The sequence below is a fragment of the Phlebotomus papatasi genome, chromosome 2, assembly GCF_024763615.1.
Source record: "Phlebotomus papatasi isolate M1 chromosome 2, Ppap_2.1, whole genome shotgun sequence".
NCBI classification, from domain to species: domain Eukaryota; kingdom Metazoa; phylum Arthropoda; class Insecta; order Diptera; family Psychodidae; genus Phlebotomus; species Phlebotomus papatasi.
In genome coordinates, this window is record NC_077223.1 from 38,501,363 (window position 1) to 38,526,878 (window position 25,516).

The 25,516-nt window shown below is 35.5% G+C and overlaps 1 long non-coding RNA gene across 1 annotated transcript; it reads left to right on the forward strand.

Moving 5' to 3' along the window:
• Positions 1-2,159: 2,159 nt before the first annotated feature.
• LOC129804153 (uncharacterized) lies at positions 2,160-23,696 on the forward strand. Its single transcript, XR_008751939.1, has 3 exons — positions 2,160-3,058; positions 3,130-3,247; positions 23,249-23,696. It is a non-coding gene; the product is annotated as an uncharacterized LOC129804153 (long non-coding RNA).
• Positions 23,697-25,516: the final 1,820 nt, after the last annotated feature.

Sequence of the window (25,516 nt, forward strand, 5' to 3'; positions counted from 1 at the left end):
GGGCGCAGGAAATGGTTTGTTACATCACGGCATTTCTGCGTAACTTATTTCAAAGAAATATCTTGCGGATAGGGAAAGTACCCATAATTTTGGACAATTTCTAAATTTGGACACTTTGAGGGTAAAATTGGACACTAAAAATAAATTGATTAAAATTATGAGATTTTCTTCCAATATTTGGTGAATAATGTATCTAAATATTTGTTCTTTTTGGAAGGTGTTAACACTAAATTCGTTAAATTTTAATTTCTAATTTATTTTTAATAACCATGCTTTTGAGTTAGTGCTCTTGAAAGCTGAAGAAAAATGATACATTTATTAAGATATGTATAAAGATATAGATTTATCTGAAAGAAATGCTTGCGTCCACCGCCGTCTTAGCGTTGGTGACCATCCTCCAGAGCCAAACGGTGGAAATGCTCTTTCTCAGGTTGTATAAGTCATCTGCATCATTTGAAAGAAAAAAAGTCTTTCTGACGTTTAGGCAAATGCAAAAAAAAAAGCAAACTAAGATGCCAAAAAGGTTTGGATAAGCCGTCGTTTCTCCTCTCTAGAAAGTGCATTCCAAAGAGTAACTCCCTCAACAAAAAGAGAGTTATGAAGAATGCGGCTCCCCGATGGGCACAACGAGACACGAAGACCTACCGGATGGACCCGGAAGAAGAAATTCTGCCAAATATCTAGGCTGGTGATATTTGAGAACGCGAGATATGAAATCGACAGCACATGACTGCAGGAAGGCTTGCAGGGTACTCCCCAAAACTCGGACGTAGTAAAATTAAAGATATAGCGAATGCAATAATTGTTGAATGCGATAGTCAGGCGCCTCATAGAGGCTGCATCACAAGAAAAAAAGAGTTCAGCAATCATAAGAAAAAAGGGGAAGGAGCAGGGAACGAACTAATAACAGTCGAATATCTTGAGGGGTGAAGTACTGATGCCTTCTAAGGGTATAATGGGAAAAGTTAACTCTTTTACTTATATAGGAAATATGATCGTCCCAAGTCAAAGAATCATTGAAAATAATTCCAGGATTTCTGGCTTTATGGACGTAAGGTATAACCTCTTGAGATAAAGAGGAAGTGGATCAGGACGGTGTCTCCCACTTGTGTTTAGCAAAGCCTGAGATTTACCCAGATTGAGAAGAAGATCATTATTCAAAGCCCACTGAGAAATCAAATGAAGTATCTCATACGCTTGACTAAAGTATGATTTAACGCTTAATGCTCAACGCACAATAACTTTTGTTATGTAAACATGTTTTCGACATTTCAATGAGAGTGAATGACACCTAGATCTAGTCATCTCACTCACTCTCATAGAAAAATTCGAAAACATGTTTACAAACAAAAGTTATTGTGCGTTGGGCATAATACACTCAAGGAAATTCAAATAGTTTCACCTCATGCAGTGGGTGGTGTGAGTGATGTGCAGATTCGATCATCCTAAATTTTTTTTGGTAATTAGGTGTACAAGGGCATTTTCTGTGGTAGTGAGTCTCGCTCACTACCATTCGTGCGTGTACGAGAGTCATTATATAAAAAATTGGATAAAATTTTTGCAAAATTCAAATAGGTTCTCCATTTTACTGCTCGAACTGCACGGAGAGAGCAGTATAATCCCTCGATTTTTTTCACCCCCTCAAAATTTTCACCTTCCACCCCCCCCCCCCCCCCGGAGACCACTTTTGTCAACCAATCGTCACGTTTCAGACTATTTCTGAGAAATTTCGTCACGCTGTTTGTCCGTCCGGCTGTCGCCAGCTCTAGAGGCCCAATGGTAAGAGATAGAGAATTGGGACCTTCGTTGGACCCCCCATAAGTCGATTCAAGGATCGTTAACATGTCCCTCATTTTCCCTCACCCCTCTTCTTCCCCTCTAAAACTATATTTTTTGGGATTGCTCGAAAACGCGTGGTGCGATTTTTTTAATTTTTGGACATTGGACATGTTTTAGAGCAAACATGAGCAAGAATTCGTCGTATTTGAACAAAAGTCAAATGATATTTTTTCCCAATTCGAAACGACCGTTTTTACACTGTAATTTGTTCGGTACAAATTAATACACAAGTTTGCAGAAAAAAGGTATAAATATGATACAATTTACCTCTATTTGTTCGTATTCTTTAGTTTTTTAATTAAAAACTTCACGAGCAGTGCGTGAAATAGTGAAAATGTGAAATAAAAAACAATTTTTACTTCCCGGACACAAAACATGTGATTGTGAGGTTATGTTTCATTGTTTACATTTCAAGAAAGTGTTTTGTTGTGAAAATCTCAGCTAAAATAGCAGTTTTCAGAGTTATTAGTGATATTTATTAAAATATTTATGGCCAAAAGTTATCACAGGGCCGCATTTATTTAAAAACTAATGAAATCGAGTGCCCTGTGATGTGTGTAAACGTGTTTTGATGATGATTTACTCGACAGAGTTTTTGGACAAAAATCACCACAATACATCTATAAATTACGTCCGCGAAACTAAGAAAAAGATTAGGAAGTGAAAATATACTACTTGAAAGCTCCTGGACATATTCTTGGGTAATTTTGAGTGCTCATCCATAGTGCAAATATAGTCCGGAGAGCCTCAAATTTGATAATGGAATGAGCTTCCGGAAGGTGTTTTTATAAGGAGCCAGAGACGACGGAAATTTCAGACAGGCCATAGAAGATGTTCCCATTGAAGTACCAAAACAGGAAAGAAGTAACAATGACTCTGGTTTAACCACGTTAGTACCACAGGACTCGAAATCATCGCCGCTGTTGAAGACGTCCGGAAGGAGGAAATTCAGCATAGAAGTGTCAGAATTCGTGGAAATTATTCTGCAGGGATGTTCCGGTGAGAAGGAGGCGATTGATTGTCTTCAATTTTTGGAGGATTTTGGGAAATTTATACCCTCCATTCTTGATCACGTAAGCGTCATCAAACGTGGTGTATTTCTTGTTGGACTTCTCACTCGAAGAGACTTCTCATGGATGGACATCTCGTAGAACAGAACCTCCAAGATGAAAGTTTGACGAATGTCTTTTGGATATCTATCTGGATTTGATTGGATCAGGTATGTTTTGTAGGAAGGTTATGCTTCCTAGTGGATAAGACTACTAATCAATGAATATTTTCAATCCACAGCATTATTTCTGGCTAAGATTGTAGACAGTATCTTTGAGGTCATACTGAAGTTTGCCTCCTTTAACTGGTTGGACTGCTGCCTTATCTAATGGCTTGTACACACAAATGAAGGATCGCAGTAAGTATTTTCCTAATTTAATTTAAAATGAATTCAGTATTTAAAAAGTAAGATAACATTTTCGAGTTACAACAAAAAAACAACTGAATTTACAACAGTGGAGGGAAGAATTACAATTCCACCCCATAATCATATACTTTAAAGAACTTAACAAAGCCTAGTCTCAAAAAAAGAATTACGAACAGCATAATGTCCTTTTTCTATCAATATAAAAAGTGTACATTATTTTGATTTTATAGTCTTTCTTAACTCGTTCGTCCCTTTTGGGTCTCTGAGTAGCCAAAGCAGCATATGAATATTGTGTGAAAAACATGTTTTTTTTTATTATTCAGAACTGATAAAAATCCGATTTTTCTGGATGATTACAAACTATAAGGATGTCCAAATGTAAGATATTTTTTTTTGTAGGACCTCAATTAATTCCTGAGCTTATTTTTGATTACAAATTGGTGAAATTGGCTTGCAGCATTTTTTAATCAAAAATATCTCAGCTAAAGAATTAATTGAGGTCTTACAAAAAATATCTTACATTTGGACATCCTTATAGTTTGTAATCATCCACAAAAAATCGTTTTTTTATCAGTTCTGAATAAATAAGAAAACAATGTTTTTCACACAATATTCATATGCTGTGTTGAGTTCTCAGAGTCTCAGAAGAGACGAAAAAGTTAAGTTAGTATCCTCAGACATGTAATAGAATTTCGTCTGCTAAGCTGGCAATAATTATATTTCCAGGCGGTAAATTTAGAGTTAGGGTATTTATTTTTGATCAATTTAAGGTTTATATCTTTTAATAATTTTTAACTAAATTATTAAATTATAATCCATTTTAAAAAGTTTTATATCAAATTTTTGCTAAAATATCTTGGGGAAATTGTTTGACGAACAAAAATAGAAGAAAAATTAAAGTCGTGAAGGCGCTGCGTCTGAGTAAGAAACCGAAAAAGTAAAAAAAAATGACCATGGTTACCTTTTGAAACTCACAAAGATCGAACATAAAATAAAACTCAGATGAGATTCAACATCGGATTTTCGCAAATCGATTTTTCTATTAATGGGACCTTACATGATATTAGGATAATGATATTAAGATGTTTAGAAGAGGTGCAGTATTCAACAACGAGAGCTTTCCTAATCATTCATTAAAAAAATCATTCAAAAACAAAAAAAAAAAATCAAAATTGCGAGTTCCAAAAATTTAGATTTTTTAACTGCTCCTAAGTACTATGGAGTAATATATTCCCTGAATATTTGAACTTCCAATTTTAAGTTTAACTGATTCTATTTAATTTTAAAACTGTTTAAATAAATGTTTGTAAATAAATCTTATTTATTTAAAAAAAAAAAAAACAAGTTAAACGCAAAAATGGAAGCCATTCTTTTCAGGGAACGTAGTACTCAATGTTCTGATCAACACTAAAAGAAATCAAATATTTTGAGATTGGCTTTTTCGAAAAAAAAAATTGTTTTTGATTTTTCAAAAAACCAATCCTAAGTTTGCCATGAAAAAATTGAACATAATATCTAAAATCAAGCATATCGTCTTAAAGAGAACGAAATTATCTTTAAAATAAAAAAGTAAAAAAAAATTAACCCGTTTCCGAGAGCACTTTAAAATTTTTGTCAAGAATCGCAAGTGAGAAACCGCGAGACCCCATCTCTGACACCCTGTATCTGGGACCAGGAATTTTTTTTGGCAAAATGAAAAAATACGTATATATATATAGGGGAAACTGGGGCACCACCAAACACGGAGTACCACCAAACACTAATTTTTATTTCTAAACTACTTGGACTATCTCGACCATTCCTTCAGTGGACAAGCATCCCCATAGTGCCTATAAAATAGGTCTTATCCTCTGAAGTCGCATATCCGATTAAAAAATCGCAGTGTTTGGTGGTACCCCGTGTTTGGTGGTGCCCCAGTTTCCCCTACTATTTTTATGTAAAACTAGCACCTAAGGCATTGCCACTTAGAATGTGAAGAATTAACGCCTCGTCCTAACTTTATGTCTTGGGCCATTTTATGTGCAGAGGACAGTTTGTCCTAATGGTTTTAAATAAATTGAATTGAATTAGGGAAGAGATCTCAATTCCCTATCCATATTCAGAGCGGCAATTCTTATTTGATCTTAAGTATTTTTCTCTTTTTTTTCTCAAATCTCAAAAGAAATGCATTATCAATAATATGATAAAAATTTTAAAACTATAATAATAATAAAAAACTATATTTTTCACGGACATATGAAAAAAAAATTATTAAAAATTTTCCCTCATCAACTCTGCCAAAAATTGTTTTGCTCTATCTTGAGTGAAAATGTTTTCTTTATGTTAAGAATTTTATATTTCCAACAAAAAAATCTATTTTGAGTTGTTTTTATATAGAACTGATAAACTAAAAATAATTAAAAGATTTTTACATTTTTTTAGTAGATTTTGCATTAAATTTTCTCAACATAACGACAATTAAAAAAAAATCAGTCTCCCACCAATTCAGCAAAGATTCTGGTATCTCGTCAAAAAATATCTTCTTAAAAACAATTTCACATTTTCACGAATAATTTGAATTCGTTTTGTAAAAAAAAATTGAAAATGCCATTGGGCCAAAACATCTCAATACGATAGAAAAATCGCAAATTGCTCCTTCATGGTCTCAGAAGTTTTTGAATTTTACATATGTCAAAATACAATATTATCAGTATTGTTATTATTATTATGCCCAGCGCACAATGACTTTTGTTTGTAAACATGTTTTCAAAATTTCCCATGAGAATGAGTGAGATGACTAGATCTAGATCTCACTCGCTCTCATTGAAATGTCAAAAACATGTTTACTAAACAAAAGTTATTGTGCGTTGGGCATTATTATCATTATTATTATTATTATTATTATTATTACTATTATTATTATTCTTATTATTATTATTATTACTATAGAGTCGAAGGAACGTCTGTTCGACAGGGAACCCCTACTGACACTTTTGTCAAAATGTTGAAAATTATTTAATGTATCTAGTAAAATATATGTAATATAACGTTTTTTCTGTAATAAACAGAGATGTTCAAATGTATCCCAAATCCCAGATGTATCCCAAATGGTACAGAGTAGGGTGTCAATAGGTGCTGGCACGACTTCTTAAAGTGTCAATGGACGTTCCTTTCACCCTACATGATAAAATATTATTACCCCTATTTTTTTTGGCCCAAAAAAAATTCCTAGCCGGAGATGCATGGCGTCAAAGATGACTTCTCGCGCTTCATTCCTCATTTGCGATTTTTGGTAAATATTTTAAAATGCCCTATCTCAGGAACGGATTGTGATATCTTCAATTTTTTTATTAATTTGAAAGATAATTTTACTCTTTAAAATAATATACTCGATTTTGATTTATTTGCTCCATTTTTTGTGACGGTTTTCTGTTTTTTTTTTTTTTTTTTTGAAAAAAACTAAAAATTATTTTTTCTCAAAAACCCCATTCTCAAAATTTTTGATTTTTTTACTGTTGATTAGTAACATTAAGTACTTACATTCCCTGAAAAGAAGTTTTTTTTGGGGAAAAAATAGGGGTATATTATTTTATCATGTATTTTAGCATATATGTGAAATTCAAAAACTTCTAAGACCCTATGGCCATCTTGACATATATTGGCCCCAATATAGATTCTACAACGCAGGAGCATTAAAAACAATTTTGAATTAAGTTATTAAAAGGCTTCAATGTATTTTTGTACTATTTGCAAATAATTATGAAGTTCATAAACTTATATTTAAATACCTAATAGCGTTTGGCACTTTAAAATACCAAAAAAACATCTTGGAATAAGTAGAAAACCTGCCAACATTCATCATGAAAATTATTTATATTGTGCGTAAGACCCTCACGCAGCTTCAGCAAAAACGGTTAAAATTGTGTTCAAACCCTGCATAGAGCAAGCATAAAGTTGATAAGTTTGTGCATAAAAACTGCACACCTGAATTCTGCTAAAAACCACGCACAGTTCAATCACAAAACGGTTAAAATTGCGCATAAAAATTCGCACAGCACATTCATAAAACGGCCAAGATTGCGCTGAAAACACGCACAGTTTAATAATAAAACGGTAAATTGCGCTAAAAATCACGAACAGCTCAATCATAAAACAGTTAATGAGTTTAAAATCGATCACACCTCACTTATAAACAAAGCCAATGAACTTAAAATTACGCACAGCTCAATCATAAAATGGTTAATCTGCTAAAAATCACGCACAGCTCAATCATAAAATGGTTAATCTGCTAAAAATCACGCACAGCGTAATCATGAAACGCTTAAGAATTCGTTTAAAATCACGCACAGATTAATCATAAAATGGTTATTGTGCTGCTTAAAATCACGCACAGCTCAATCATAAAACGGTAAATACGTTTAAATCAGGGGGGGTCGGTTTCCTATACTTCCAATGCTTTAGAAATGGAACCTCAATTTTCTATATACCTCTCACTCATTTGTTTGGAAAAGAATAGCAAATGAGGGAGTGAGACAAACAATAGCAATTTTCGATGGAAGAAAGAATCTTGATTTTCGGACTCTAATGCAACTTAAAATCAAATGTACTCGGGCAACTTTTGTTTAAATAGGGTAAAGATCATATTTCATTGAAAAGATATGATGAGAAAAGAAAGATAATCGTGTAAAAACGAAAAAACCAATCTGTAAATAATGCCCGAAATGACATTTCAAGAGAGTCGAAAGAGAGAAAGTGGGTGGGGGAGAGACCTTCACGGGAAATATGTGATTCGCTCAAAATTATTACTGGAAAATTAACTCAGGTCAAAGTTAATGCAATTTTAGATCTATTGTGTTAATTTGATTGAGGTGTTATTTCTTAAAATAAATTAAAAAATCAAAGAGAGTGCAAAAATTCTCTCGCGAATCTCTCAATTTTCTCAATTTGACTCCCCCATAACAACAGTTCTGCAGTTAGGATTTTCATAGGACATGTCCACTGAATTTTAAAGACATGTCTTATTCGCACCCAACACGTTATAAAATCTATTGAAATACCAAATTATTTTGTGAAAAGTGTCTAAAAACTAAAAAGAACTAAATGATATAATATTGTTGAATAAAATAAATAGCAATATGAAGAAGTAAGACGAGATAAAAATGGATAAACTCACAAGGGAGGTTCTCACTCGATATCGGGTTCATTCATGAAACTTTGCATATTACCTTATTTGGGCATGCCAAATTCAATGGTGATAGTCAAAAACTTCGATAGGCCTCGATACCCCCGCTACAGGGGGTGGGGTTGGGGTACAAAATTCATAATTTTGGCTCTAGCCGCCAGAGGGTTGGAAATAGCGACTTCGGGTCTTCGGGTGACCCCCCCCCCCCATAAGTTAACCTTGGGAATCTAAATATGACCTTCATTTTCCCCCCACCCCTCCCCTTCTCTTAAAAAACGTGTTTTTTTGGATATTTCGAAAACTAATGATCCGATAGTTTTCATTGTCGGATATGTTTTAGATGTTGTCCAGATGGATATTTCGTCCATACATATCAATGACCTTGAAACATTCCTTCATATCATTTTTCAAGGTCAAATGTATTACGCTTTAAATATTCATTTTTTTCAATCAATTTTATCAAAGTATGATTTTTTATTAACGCTTATTTATTTAATAATGAATATAAACCTATTTAAACCGCTTTAATGCCATTGACATTTTTTTGACATTTATATGTACTTCAATTACAAATATCATTTTAAAAATACTCCATGTCTACCAAATTCTAATATTGGGCATTGACTTTTTTCCTAAATTAAGACATTAAGGTAATGAAATTTTCATGAAATTTGTGAAATTTATGAAATTTTATGAAAGTTATGAACATTTTCTGGATTATGTTTTAACGATTGCTGATTATTAATTTAAAATTTATATTAAGGATTATAATATGTGAATGAAATGAAATGGCACATATCATCCAATACGACAATAATGTATTGAATTTCAAGTATATAAAGACCTACATGCAATCATTAACACAAAATGCTATTTTCTGATAGGCTTAACTTTTAAAAATAAGTATTTTGAACTCATACTAGACATCTTAAGAAAATCTACACAGATCAATCACAAAAACGGGAAAAAAAAGTATATTTAAAACATGTACAGTTCAAGCATAAAACGACTAACCCCGTCCTACAAATAGATAAAATATAAAATTAAACGGTAAGTGTACTTAAAATCATGCACAGCTGAATCATAAAACGGTTAATTGTGCGCCTAAATTCACGCACAGATCATTCATTAAACGGTAAATGCGCTTAAAATCACACACAGTTCAATTTAAAAACGATTAACCCTTTAAGGACGATTGTAATACCGTTTTCCCATAAAGAAAATAATTTTTTCTGACCACCTAAAGTTATTTTTCCTTATATTTGTACGTAATTGCAAAATAGAAGGTTGAAGGAATCTAGGATATTTTTTGGAAGTCTCCAGGTATTTCCTACATAGGAAATTTTTAAGCTAAAAATTGACGAATTTTTATACTTCCAATTTTTTTTAAACAAAACCGTTCTGGGAAAAAAACTACAAGACTCAAACATAATATTTTTCATTAAATTGAAAATTTTATCATTCATTAGTATTGACAGAAAAAATACTTGAATTTTTTGGATATTTATGTCCCTATCGTTCGTAAAGGCAAGAAATTAATCAAATCCCACTCTGTTGGCATTTCGAAGTCAAGATATAAGACCTTTTACTGCCTTTGGTCGGTGGTTTTATTTATAATGCTGATATTCGGTCCGCGCAAACTGTCTTGTCGTTAAAGGGTTAAGATTGCGCTTAAAATAACGCACAGATGAATCATAAAACGGAAAATCCGCTTAAAAACACGCAATGTGTGATGATAAAACGATTAACAATTCAATCATAAAACGGTAAGAACGCTTAAAATCACGCACTTTCCAGTCATAAAACGGTAAATGTGACTAAAATCACGCACAGATGAATCATAAAACGGTAAATGCGCTTAAAATCACGCACAGTTGAATCATAAAACGGTAAATGCGCTTAAAATCACGCACAGATGAATCATAAAACGGTAAATGCGCTTAAAATCACGCACAGTTGAATCATAAAACGGAAAATGCGCTTAAAATTACGCACAGATGAATCATAAAACGGTAAATGCGCTTAAAATCACGCACAGTTGAATCATAAAACGGTAAATGCGCTTAAAATCACGCACAGATGAATCATAAAACGGTAAATGCGCTTAAAATCACGCACAGATGAATCATAAAACGGAAAATGCGCTTAAAATTACGCACAGATGAATCATAAAACGGTAAATGCGCTTAAAATCACGCACAGTTGAATCATAAAACGGTAAATGCGCTTCAAATCACGCACAGATGAATCATAAAACGGAAAATGCGCTTAAAATCACGCACAGTTGAATCATAAAACGGTAAATGCGCTTAAAATCACGCACAGCTGAATCATAAAACGGTAAATGCGCTTAAAATCACGCACAGTTTAATGATAAAACGGTAAATGTGCTTAAAATCACGCACAGTTTAATGATAAAACGATTAAGATATCGCTTAAATTCACGCACAATTTAATCATAAAACTACAAGTATGCTTACAATCATGCACAGCTGAATCATAAAACGGTAAATGCGCTTAAAATCACGCACAGCTGAATCATAAAACGGTAAATGTGCTTAAAATCACGCACAGCTGAATCATAAAACGCTTAGGCCTGCATTTACTGTTTTATGATTCAGCTGTGAATGATTTTATGCGCATTTACCGTCTTCTGATTGAATTGTGCGTGAATTTAAGCGCATATACCGTTTTATGATTCAGCTGTGCGTGATTTTAAGCGCATTTGCCGTTTTATGATTGAACTGTGCGTGATTTTAAGCGCATTTACCGTTTTATGATTCATCTGTGCGTGATTGTAAGTATACTTGTCGTTTTATGATTGAATTGTGCGTGAATTTAAGCGATATCTTAATCTTTTTATCATTAAACTGTGCGTGATTTTAAGCGCATTTACCGTTTTATGATTGAATTGTCCGTGATTTTAAGCGCATATACCGTTTTATGATTCAACTGTGCGTGATTTTAAGCGCATATACTGTTTTATGATTCAGCTGTGCTTGATTTTAATCGCATTTGCCGTTTTATGATTCGGCTGTGCGTGATTTCAAGGGCATTTACCGTCTTATGATTCAGCTGTGCGCGATTTTAAGCGAATTTACCGTTTTATGATTCAGATGTGCGTAATTTTAGCGAATTTACTGTTTTATGATTCTGATGTGCGTAATTTTAAGCGCATTTACCGTTTTATGTTTCAGATGTGCGTGATTTTAAGCACATTTATCGTTTTATGATTGAATTGTGCGTGGTTTTAAGCGGATTCTTAATGGTTTTATGATTCAGCTGTGCGTGATTTTTAGCGCATATACCGTTTTATGATTCAGCTGTGCGTGATTTTAGCAACATTTACCTTTTTATGATTCAGCTGTGCGTGATTTTAAGCGCATTTTCCGTTTTATGATTCATCTGTGCGTGATTTTAGTCACATTTTCCGTTTTATGACTGGAAAGTGCGTGATTTTAAGCGTTCTTACCGTTTTATGATTGAATTGTTAATCGTTTTATCGTCACACTGTGCGTTTTTTTAAGCGGATTTTTCGTTTTATGATTCATCTGTGCGTGATTTTAAGCGCAATCTTAACTCTTTAACGACGAGACAGTTTGCGCGGACCGAAAATCAGCAATATGAATAAAACCACCGACCAAAGGCAGTAAAAGGTCTTATATCTTGACTTCGAAATGCCAACAGAGTGGGATTTGATTAATTTCTTGCCTTTACGAACGATAGGGACATAAATAGCCAAAAAATTCAAGTATTTTTTCTGTCAATACTAATGAATGATAAAATTTTCAATTTAATGAAAAATATTATGTTTGAGTCTTGTAGTTTTTTTCCCAGAACGGTTTTGTTTAAAAAAAATTGGAAGTATAAAAATTCGTCAATTTTTAGCTTAAAAATTTCATATGTAGGGAATACCTGGAGACTTCCAAAAAATATCCTAGATTCCTTCAACCTTCTACTTTGCAATTACGTACAAACATAAGGAAAAATAACTTTAGGTGGTCAGAAAAAATTATTTTCTTTATGGGAAAACGGTATTACAATCGTCCTTAAAGGGTTAATCGTTTTTAAATTGAACTGTGCGTGATTTTAAGCGCATTTACCGTTTAATGAATAATCTGTGCGTGAATTTAGGCGCGCAATTAACCGTTTTATGATTCAGCTGTGCATGATTTTAAGTACACTTACCGTTTAATTTTATATTTTATCTATTTGTAGGACGGGGTTAGTCGTTTTATGCTTGAACTGTACATGTTTTAAATATACTTTTTTTTCCCGTTTTTGTGATTGATCTGTGTAGATTTTCTTAAGATGTCTAGTATGAGTTCAAAAGGGACAGATAATCCTAACCGGCTTATGTAGGTGAGATTCTTAACGTGAGCTAACTCGGAGTGCATGCAAATTCGATTTAGAGCTGAAATTGTGAGTCGCCATTCAGTTATCTTGAATCAAATTCGTGAAATTATGCAAATTTTGTATTTAAACCAAAATATCAAGGATTTGGATGAACTGACAGAAAAGTGATATATGGGTGAAATGTAGACCAGAATGTTCTCTATAATTTTGCCGTAGAACTTGAACTCATCGATTACTCAGAAGCCAAGATAAGCGAGGTTTTTTGTTTCTTAACTCGTTTTTTCATCCAGAGTGCCCCAAGTAGTCATTTGTTGAACTTCAACTATATCAAAGAATTGTTGTATTTTGTGGGACTTTCCATTTAAACCCCTATTTTAAGTGGCTTGGTGGAGTAGAAGCAGTCAAATTGGCATCTGAGTGATTTCAAAGCGTTATTATTGGAAAAATCAATTTTTTCACACTTAAACGGCAAAATCGGAGTGATAGCGTAGTCTGAGCGGAAAATGATGTATGGACGAAATGTAGAGACAAATGTGCTCTACAATTATGTTGAAGTAATCATCAAAATCGGTTCAGCGACAGTCGAGATAATTGAGTTTATGTGATATTGAAATTGGTTTTTCGACTGTGGCGCCCCTGGTGTTGGTCCCACGAAGTTCAAATATTCTAGAAAGTTGTAGCATTTGGTGAGATCTTTCGTTTAAGCCCTCATTCATCAAAATCGGTCACATAGAACCGGAGATATGATTTTTTGAATTTCGTGAACTTTGACCCCTCATATCTCCGGTTCTATTAAAACCACAGCGCACATACGCACCATTTTGGAAACGTCCTAGACTGGACTACAACATACTAAAATTTCATTAACTTGCACAATGCCGTTTTTGAGAAAAGTGACTTTGAATTTCGATGAATTTTGACGCTATCACAGCGCCACCTGTGGTGACTTTTTGAACTTCCATCTGAAACTGCTCATTGAGACGAAACCAAAAAGGTAAAATTTAGGTCGCTATGTTAGTTAGAACCGGAGATAGAGGCCGGTCAATGTTCGAACTTTGACCCCTTATAGCTCGGGTCAGGGGTTATGGATCGACTTAAGGTTTTTTTTTGTTTGATAGGTATAATCAACGGCTACAACATACTAAAATTTCAGCCCGATGCACAATAGAATTTTTGAGTTATTTAACTTATAAGATTTAAAAATTTTCTTTTTAATAATAGCGCCCCTAGCGGTGGTTTTATGAACTTGTGATGTTAGAAGGGGAAGTGGCATTTCATGAGAGCTTTCCAAAAAGCCCTCACTTTTTAAATTCTGACAATTAGAACCGGAGTTATGGCCATTTTAAGAAATTTTTTTTGGACCCTTATAGCTCGGGTCAGGGGGGTCGGGGGACCTTAAGTTTGGTATTGATGGAAAGCTCTAAGGCCCAGCTATAACATACTAAAATTTGAGCCCGCTCGATGCCATAGGGGCGGAGCTATTGAGAAAACAAAAAAAGGGGGGTCTTCAAAATGGCGGAAGGAGGGGTGGGGGGTGTGGGGTCAATGCACCAAGTTGCAATTTTCACCCGATATATAACCTTTGCCGAAAACCGCAAGTCGATATCTTTTTTAGTTTAGGAGCTATTAAGCTCCAAAGAGCGGCCGGCCGGCCGGCCGGCCGGCCAGCCGGCCGGCCGGCCGGGAACGTAAATTAGCCACATATATATTCGTGATCAGGAAGTGCTGAAACACGTTTTGGCCAAGTTTGAGCTCGATCGGACGACATGAAATTTTGTTAGGATTATAGTAGGTGAGATTGTTAAGAATCTCACCTAATACTTATTTTTAAAAGTTAAGCCTATCAGAAAATAGCATTTTGTGTTAATGATTGCATGTAGGTCTTTATATACTTGAAATTCAATACATTATTGTCGTATTGGATGATATGTGCCATTTCATTTCATTCACATATTATAATCCTTAATATAAATTTTAAATTAATAATCAGCAATCGTTAAAACATAATCCAGAAAATGTTCATAACTTTCATAAAATTTCATAAATTTCACAAATTTCATGAAAATTTCATTACCTTAATGTCTTAATTTAGGAAAAAAGTCAATGCCCAATATTAGAATTTGGTAGACATGGAGTATTTTTAAAATGATATTTGTAATTGAAGTACATATAAATGTCAAAAAAATGTCAATGGCATTAAAGCGGTTTAAATAGGTTTATATTCATTATTAAATAAATAAGCGTTAATAAAAAATCATACTTTGATAAAATTGATTGAAAAAAAATGAATATTTAAATCGTAATACATTTGACTTTGAAAAATGATATGAAGGAATGTTTCAAGGTCATTGGTATGTATGGACGAAATATCCATCTGGACAACATCTAAAACATATCCGACAATGAAAACTATCGGATCATTAGTTTTCGAAATATCCAAAAAACACGTTTTTTAAGAGAAGGGGAGGGGTGGGGGGAAAATGAAGGTCATATTTAGATTCCCAAGGTTAACTTATGGGGGGGGGGGGTCACCCGAAGACCCGAAGTCGCTATTTCCAACCCTCTGGCGGCTAGAGCCAAAATTATGAATTTTGTACCCCAACCCCACCCCCTGTAGCGGGGGTATCGAGGCCTATCGAAGTTTTTGACTATCACCATTGAATTTGGCATGCCCAAATAAGGTAATATGCAAAGTTTCATGAATGAACTCGATATCGAGTGAGAACCTCCCTTGTCAGTGCTCCAAATTGTAAGTTGCCCAAAATAGTGCCATTTTCATATTAGTATTAAATATTTAATTCCCACGAAAATATAGCAATAGTCTGGTAAGACGAAGGATTTGTCCGAGGATGTTTTTCCGACATGTCAAGTGACATTATTTATAGGGCTCTCTCGCAAAAAGAATTTTCTCGAAAGAGAGAGCTCCAATTCTCAGTCGATTTTCAATGTGTTCGGACAAATTATTTTCCATAAACAGTGTATTAGGTGATAGTTACTAATTAGTTTTAGCATTAGTGAAAATATGGTTGAGGTGTTATTTCGGAAAACAGTAAGTTTTATTATAACTCATTCGAGTCGGGGGTCTCTCTGAGAGAATTATAACTCCAGGGTCAAATTAGGTGAATGTGGACAGAGAACTCGCGCTGTGATTGGCTTATTTTATTTCTCCCAAGTACGTCCGAAATCGGTTTGTTTGGGAGACAGCGATATCAAAAAATGTTCCATTTTATTCTTGTTTACGAGGGGGCTTGGTTTAAATTCACGCACAGCTGAATCACAAAACGGATAAGGCGCTTAAAATCACGCACAGCTCAAACATAAAACGGTTAATGAGCTTAAAATCACGCTCAGCATAATCATAAAAGGAATAAAATTGCGCTGAAAACTATCCCCCGGCCAACTCACAAATTTATCAGAAACTCAGCTTATACTTCTCAGAACAAGACCGCATTTAGAGTCTCAGAGTCTTGTACACAAGGCTCACCTCAATTTTAACATATATCGTGTAACGGTCAGGAGTGCAGAAAAATTCCCATACGTATTCGTATGTGAAAGTAAGAAATTGGCTTCAACTTTGAAGGCCACTCGCCGGGGACTAGGCTAAAACTCACGCACAGCTCAATCACAAAACGGTTAATGAGCTAAAAACCACGCACAGCTCAATCATAAAACACTCAAGATTGCACTAAAAATCACGCACATCTCAATCATAAAACGGTAAATGAGCTTTGTAGAGGGATATCGGGAAGAGCACAATGAAACACGTGTGGTTGCGTAATTCATCAAATATCAACTGGCGCCCTCTTTATTACATTTAACTATCTTACATCTCCCTTTTATAATTATTTTTAAGTAGTTCAAATAATAATTTTAATTTAAAGTTCAAAAGAATCAATTAGATATTTCCAAAAAGTTATACTTTAAAGTTCATTGTTTAATTCACAAATTTAGCCTGTCTGGTGGCTTCACCACCCTTCCTGATCTGGTAGTGATAACTGGAGCTCTTGCAGGACTTTGAATCCCAGCGGAAGAAGACGATTCAGCAAGTTGCACGGGTGTGTCATTAACTAGTTTAGGTAAAGGATCAGACGGTGTCACATCTACTATCGCTCTGTCAGAAGATGTTTCAATTGGCTCATGAACAGGAGATTGCGTCTCTGAAGCTAAAAGAGACTCTTCCAATTTTGACCTTTGAAGAAAATGCCGATTTCTCCATATAATCCTTCCATCATCCATAGCAACGATATAAGAGCGCCCTGATTTCTGCTGCTTAATAGTTCCGGTACTCCAAGACTTGTCTCTCTCTTGCACCCGAACTCTCTCACCTTCGGGTAGTTCTTCGAAATCCTTGGCTCCGATGTCTCCATACTTCTTTTGCTGCTCACGTTTCTCTTGCAACTTCTCAGAATTATCTTCAACAACTTTCGGCATCAATAAGTTTCGGTTCACGCACAAGGGATTCCTCGTTTTTCGGCTAAAAAGCCTTTCAGCTGGTGATTTTAAACCATGTCCTGGAGTGTTTCGAGAAAGCAGAAGAGCCAATTTAACGTCCTGACCATCCTCTCGGCATTTTTTGAGCAACTTCTTCGCCGTCTGGACGTATCGTTCAGCTAGCCCATTGGAGCGTGCAAAGTAGGGGCTGGATTGGACATGATCAAACTTCCATTCCTTAGCAAACTTCTTAAACTCTTTGGAAGCAAACTGAGGACCCCCATCGCTGTGTACCTCCTGTGGAATGCCGTGATCAGCGAATTTATCTTTCAAAAATTTGATCACTGCACTACTACCAGTCTTTTTGAGACACTTGAAATCAAAATATCCACTGTAAGAATCGACCATGAGTATGTACTCCTGTTTTTTGAATGTAAATAAATCCGTGGCTATGATTTCGAATGGATACTCAGGTATCCTTTTCATCATCAATGTCTCTTTCTGGTTTGTTCGCTGATTTCTCTCGCAAATAAGGCACTTTCCAATCATATCTGTAATCTCAGAGTTCATTCCTGGCCAGTAAAGGAAATCTCGGGCTCGTCGCAGTGATGCTTGAACTCCAATGTGACCGGCATGTATATTTTTCAATGCTCCCTTTCGCTCAGTTTCCGGAACCACAACTTTGTCGCCCTTGAAGATTAATCCTTCCGTAAACGACAATTCTTCTCTGAATGTAAAATAGTTTCTGATTGATTTGGGAACTTCATCACTGGTTTCTGGCCACCCTTTCATAATGAATTTTATCAGCTTATTCAAAACAGGATCTTCTTGAGTTGACATCTTATATCTGTCCAAACAATCATCTGTCAAACACGTAACTGCGTTGATCTCGATTTCTTCATCCTCTTCGTCATTGTCAATTGGCTCCGGAAAACAATCACGACTTAGTGCGTCAGCTATTGGGATGAGTGTCCCTTTAACGTATTTGACTGTTATATCATAAGCCTTAACCTCATGCAATATTTTCCTCAATCGAGGGGGAGCTTTTGTTAGTGATTTGGAAAATATTGTCTCCAGAGGTTTATGATCGGACTCCACACAGACACTTTGACCCCAAATGTAGTCGTGAAATTTTTGACAAGCAAAACGAATTGCTCCGGCCTCTTTCTCTATCTGGGGCCAATTTTTCTCCGAACTGGTCAATGACTTTGTGGCATAGGCGATTGGCTTTCCCCCTTGCATAAGAACAGCTCCAAAAGCGTTTGAAGAGCTATCTACTGACATGACGATTGGCTTCTTAACGTCATAAAAAGCTAACACAGGAGGATTCTTCAAAAACATCTTAAGTTTTTCAAAAGCTCGCTGCTGATACTCTGTCCATACCCAGGAAGAGTCTTTCTTCAACAGCTGTCTCAAAGGTTCTGTTCGATCAGAAAGATTGGGAATAAATTTTCCTACATAATTAATCATTCCCAGGAATCTTTGGAGAGATTTTTTATCTGTGGGGACCTGCAATTGATCTATGGCTTGCAACTTACTCTCATCCGGACGAAGCCCATCCGCAGAAATTCTGTGACCCAGGAAAATCACAGAAGATTGATTGAACACGCATTTTTCTCGATTAAGTTTCAATCCATTTTCACTGAGAATCTGAATAACTTTTTCAGTGAGTTTCTTGAGAGAAGTTTCTGTTTCTGCATGAATTAAAATGTCGTCCATAGACACTTCAACACCTTCCAGATCGCCTAGTAAGTCCATCATAACCCTTTGGAACAACTCCGGAGCCGAAACAAGTCCAAAAGGTAACCTTCGATATGAGAATCGTCCCCAGGGAGTTGCAAATGTACAAAGGCGGGATGTCTTTTTCGATAGTGGTATCTGCCAGAAACCTTTTTTACAATCCAAGATTGTAAAATGACGACTTCCGGAAACGTTAGCAGCTACCTGGTCAATCCCTGTAAGTGGATAGTGCCTCCGTTTAATGTTTGAATTGACATCAGTCAAATCAGCACAAATCCTCAACTTGCCTTTTCTTTTTACCACAACCATGGGAGATACGGCATCTGTGGCTTCTGTACATGGCTCTACAACTCCCATTTCAACCATCTGATCAATTTCTTTTTTGACGTCTTCTTTCAATCTGTACGGCACATTCCGTGCTGGATGGATCACAAAGGTAGGATTCTCGATCAGCTCTGCATCATATTCAAAATTCTTCAATTGACCAAGGCCGGAAAACACTTTCTCATCAACTGCCACTTCGTTAATTTTGGCTATCAATCCTGCCTTCACAGCTGATTTTCCGTCGATGATACAATTTCTGTCACCACCAATTACTTGAAACCACAATGGGATGACTTTCTTTCGAATTTTGCACTGAAGCTGGACACGACCTTGAACTTTAATGTGTCCCCCATTAAATGCGACCAAGCGCTTAACCCTGGATGGAAGAATCTCATAGTCTTGCAGCTTCTGGAGCGTCGATTTCGTAATAACGTTACACTGAGCTCCAGTGTCGATTTTAACCACAATTTTCTTCTTCTCCACGGTCATTTGAGCTTCCCAGGAGTCTCCTTTTCCGCAATTAACGGAGAATACTCGCAGTTCATCAACACAGGTGTCACTAACACTTTCACTGTCAGAATCCGTATCTACTTGTTTCACTTTTTTCTGAGTTTTCCTCAATTTGCACTTTGAAACGAAATGCCCCTTAATGCCACATTTATTGCATTTCTTATCACTTGCCGGGCACTTTTTTGGGGCATGTTTATACCCGCATCGATCACACTCAAAGTCTTTCTGAACTTTTTCAGAGGAACTGGAGGAACTTGTCTCCCTTTTCGCGGACTTCACTTTTTTCACAACATGAACATCGCTCTTCCCGGATGCCCCAAGTGTCATAAATTGCGACTGCTCTTCAGCCTGTTCGCAACTTTTGCAAATTGCAATGGCTTCATCGAGCGTCAGTGTCCGCTTTCTCAAAACCTCCTCTCGAATGTGACTCGATTTCAGTCCATGAATTACTTTGTCCCTGATCAATCTTTCCTTGGCATTCGCCGGGAAGGAACACTTATTTGCCTGCACCCTAACACGAGTAACAAACTCATCTAGGGTCTCCTCCTCCTCCTGTGCCAAGTTGTGGAATCGGAAAGACTCGTAAACTTCATTCACGCTGGGTGCAAAATAATCCCTAAATCTTTGCTTCACCAAAGTGAGGTTAGACTTCTCTGCGTCAGTCAGCCCGAAATTTTCGAAGATATCCTTCACTGAGCTGCCAAGGGCACTCATCAGGACAGCCACCTGAATCTTGCCATTCTGCTTATCAAGCTCAACAGCGATTGCATACCAATTGAATGCATCCTCCCAGGCTTCCCATGCTGCTTTATTATTTGCACCCAATTCGATCGGAGGAGGGGCTTTGACCAGGACTCTTTTATCAGTATCTGATTGCGCGTTTCCCATTCTGTCTTGTGCTGGTGGATCAGGCATTGTTCACTACTTCTGACACCATGTAGAGGGATATCGGGAAGAGCACAATGAAACACGTGTGGTTGCGTAATTCATCAAATATCAACTGGCGCCCTCTTTATTACATTTAACTATCTTACAAGCTTAAAATCACGCACAGCTCAATCATAAAGCTTTTGATATTGGACTTAAAATCACACACAGCTTAATCATAAAATGGTTGAGATTGCGCTTAAAATCACGCACATCTCAACCATAAAACAGTTATTGCGCTCAAAATCACGCACAGCGCTTTTTTAAACGCAATTTTAACCACTATGGTTGAGCTGTGCGTGAATTAAAGCGTATTTACCGTTTTATGATTGAGCTGTGCGTGATTTTAAGCGCAATCCTAAGCGTGATTTTAAGCACATTAACTGTTTTATGATTGAGCTGTGCGTGACTTTAGATGCATTATCCGTTGTTTGATTGAGCTGTGCGTGATTTTTAGCTCATTTACTGTTTTATGATTGAGGTGTGCGTGGCTTTAAGCGCAGTAACCGTATGATTGCGTTGTGCGTGGTTTTTAAGCGCATTCTTAAGCGTTTTATGTTTGATGTGAGCGTGCTTTAAAGCGCTGTTTTAACCGTCTTATGTTTGTGCTGTGCGTGTTTTCAGCACAATTTTGACCGTTTTTTTAATTGAGGTCTACGTGCGTATTTGAGCCGTTTAATGATTGCGCTGTGCGTGTTTTTAGCATAATTCTAACCGTTTTGTTATTGATCTGTACGTTTTTTTTTTAGCAGAAGTTGAATTTTTTTATGATTTAAGTGTACGTGATTTCTGCACAATCTTAACCGTCTAATTATTAAGCCACTTGGGAGTACTGTCTTAGAACGTTTTATTCTTGAGCTGCGTGAGTTTATAGGCAATCCTACGCGCTTAATGATGAAGTTGTGCGGGTTTTATGCACAAACGTAACCATTTAATGCTTACACTATGCGGGTTTTGTACACAATTGGAACTGTTTTATGCTGAAGCTATGAGAATCTTACACCGAATTCGAATAATTTTCTTGATGAATTTTAGCAGGTTTTCATGTCAATCCAAGACTTTTTTTTAACACTTTAAAATGTCATGCGCTATTAGGTATTAAAATAAAAGTTTAGAAACTATATAATTATTTCAAAATAATACAAAAAAAACATTTAAGCAAATTAACATTTTGCAATGTGCAAGTAGAGGGTTAATATTTTAATTGCTGACTGTTAACGCTCTAGATTTAGGCTGGACAATGTCCAAAGCCCGAGCGTTACCCTCAAGTGTGAAATATTCTTTTAGTCTATGCAATTATTGTAAAAGTGTCATTATTGTACTGGAAGTCGAGCAGTGAAGAAATAAAGCAACTTAGAGAAAATCGAAGTGTTTGTTCTTAAAGCGCATCAGGACATCTCAATTTGAATTCAAATTTGTTTTAAATGGTTATGCGTTGTAAAATCTGATTTTGCATTTTCAAATTCCTTTTATTAAATAAATTTAAATTATGCATGAAAATTTGAATTTTTTTATTCGAGAATTTATTTTTTTTTCTATGAGTACTAGAACGCTTGCTAACGCACATTTTGAAATTGGCGTTTTGTTGAGAAAATGTAACGCATAATCTACAAGAAAATGTGAAAATCTTTAAATTTGTTTTAGTGTAGGAGTCCTATATAAAAACAACTCAAAATAGATTTTTTTGTTGGGAGTATAAATTTACTAACATAAGAAGATATTTTCACTCAAGATATAGCAAACCGATTTTTGGCAAAGTTAATGTGGGATTTTTTTTCACAAGTATATGCAAATTGAGAATTTCTCAATACTTTCATGTGTCCGTGAAAAACATGTTTTTAGTTTTTTAGCATATATAAAAAAAAAGTGAAATAAAAATTCTTAAGAAAAAATAAGTAAAGTTTAAAATAAATAAGAAAATTTTAATATTTTAGAAACATTATAAAAAAAGTTATAGTACTAATAATTAAAATATTGTATGATACACAATATTATTTAAAAATTTATGAAATTCACATTAAAAATATAGTACTCGAGACCTAGTATCTAAATCACGAGTTCAAGTTTCTTGAGTTCTTTTAAGGATTATGGGGCGGAATTATACTTATTTCCACCACTGTATTAAAAAGAGACCTTCTGCTAATTTTCTCTTAGAACTTTCATGCGCATCGCACACTACTTTAAAGCTGCGTGCACACCGTGAAAAAAGTTTTTACGCAGATCTCTACAGTGCAGTGGTGGAAATAAGTATAATTCCACTGCATAATTCTTAAAAGAACTCAACAAAAAAGTCTCGAAATCGACATGAAAGATCAACATTTTGATTTTTCAGTTTTAACTTCTTTTTTTTTTGTTGAGGTTCATTAAAAATTATGGGATGGAGTTATATATATTTCCACCACTGTAGTATAGAAAGAAAAGATAGAGATGGAAATAAATATGATAATTGATTTTCACATTATTTTCCAAGCATTTGCAGTCGTTTTGTTTTCTTACTTTATTGATTATTTATATTTTTTAGATATATTTATTTGCTTTTTTAGGTATTTCCTGTGAGTTTTTGATATTGAGATTGAGTATAATTCCTCTGCACTCACACCGCAGCAGAAAATGCATCACATACATTAGCATCCCGAATTCAAATGTTACAACGATTGGAACTTACGTACGTCGAATATAGAACATTCAATCAATAAAAAATAAATAAGATTTTTTTGATAAATGTTAGTAATTGTGTCCTGGTATGGAAAAATATTATCTTTAAAATTATATACAAATTAATATATGCAAATTAATTTCATGGCAAAAGAACTATTGTAATCAAGTAGAAAACTAAAAACTACATTCGATCATTCTCAGATTATCTTGAATAGTTTTAATAAAATTTTTAATATATTTTTAAATTTACTGAAACATTTGATCGTTGCTTTCAACTAAAAATGGATACTATTCTACTATGTATAAATGTAATAAAACTACGAAATATATCAATATTGTTTTTTTTTATTTAAAACCAAAATACAATTTATTATCATTTCCAAAATTCCCATTCTCTAAAATTATTTCGCCAATTAAATAAAACTTTCTTTGAGAATATTATTTTACTCCTTTCGTATCAAAAAGAAATCTCACGGAGCAGACTCAAATATTTCACTAAAGTTCATAAATATATATTTGAAATTTTGAAATGGCGGAAAAAACCTCTATAAGATATCCTCCCTGGTGAAAGTAAAGACAATGACCCAGATGAGACCATCCCAAACAGACTCATTGGGCATTCCCACGCCAAAAAAAATACCATGTCCTGATACGTCTTCTTGGGCAAACATTCGGCCATTGGATACCAACCAACTTTGTTGAAGACTATGCCAATAATGTAGCCTTTGTAGCACTCTAGCGGTAGCACTAGTGAAAACTGGCCGGCCGAAAGAGATCTCTAGCATGCTGTGTAAGCGAACATTGTACGTGCAGATGAGCCGGGATCCGTGGATGATCAGGAGATGGGCTTAGAGGTGTTTTGATTACCTCTCGGGGAGACTACCGTCATGATATTGGTGAATATTGGATTTGCCCAGGATTTGAGTAGGGATCTGGCAGCTCATGATACAGCAGATGCATCTATTAACGGAGCAGTACAGGACATTGGTATTGAGATTGTTTGCTGTCTGATTGAACGTACATTAGTAGTATCTCTAAGAGTCCATCATGTTCCTGACATCGTGCATCTCATCCTCATCCACCATCGAATTATTCCAAAGCATGATCCTATTGGGGGATTCTGAACCATCATGAGGGGATGGTGACTTCACAACAACATTCTGAATCCGCGAGACACGACTGGTGAAGCCCTCCGGCATTTGGGCAGAGAAAATTGGAACTGGAGATGTTCATTAGGATGGCAAATGCTTCTGTCTGGATGAGGGAAGTTAAACTCCCTGGACCTACGGCAAATTGCTGAGAGAGTGAGAATAAATCGAATTTTCTTGAGTGCTTCCCGGATGTCAAAAGTGCGCACACTTGCAGATCCTCCGGAAGGTAATTCTGAAGTGACTCTGAAGCTAGAGCTCTCCCCCTGGGCTGTGTGCTTCTCACTGTACCCATTAAGGGCAAAGTACAGAGGGTACAGATAATTCACTGTCCACATTGAGAATTTTCTGGTCCAGGATCGTGTGAATTGTTGATATTTCCACTTCCTCAATATATTCTTGATAATTTCCATCATACGGGTACATATCATCATGTGCCGATGTTCTTCGAACAGCCGGGCAAATTTATGGAGGAAGTGACAGTCTGCCCGGACACCAGTTTCTATTCCAGCAAATATTGGGCCCTCCTTCATCTCTGTTTACTTGCCAATCATAGGAATCATTCTTGCTGCTTTCTTCATCAGATGGTTCCTCAGTTATCATTTTATGTGTTTCCTCACTCATCTTATCAATATTCTTCAGGTATAATTGGTTAAAACTGCACAAAATTGAATTTTTTCACGCAAAAATGAAAATAAACACAACACGCGCAATTGAGGTTATGTCACTTTCGCGCGCAATGACATCACATTTTTTTCAGTGTACCTCCCGCCATCTTAGAATGGGATTTTGACGGTTGTTCAAATACGACGAAATCTTGCTCATGTTTGTTTTAGAGATTACCCATTCGGATATTTTGTTCTTAGACGAAAATACCGTTGAATCATTCCTAATAACGGTTTTTCAAGGTCAAAGGTTAAAAAGACACTAGAGAGCGCATTTATCAAGCGAATGAAGTCATGTTTGGGTTCGTTGGAAAGGTCTTGGAATTTCCTATAAAAATGA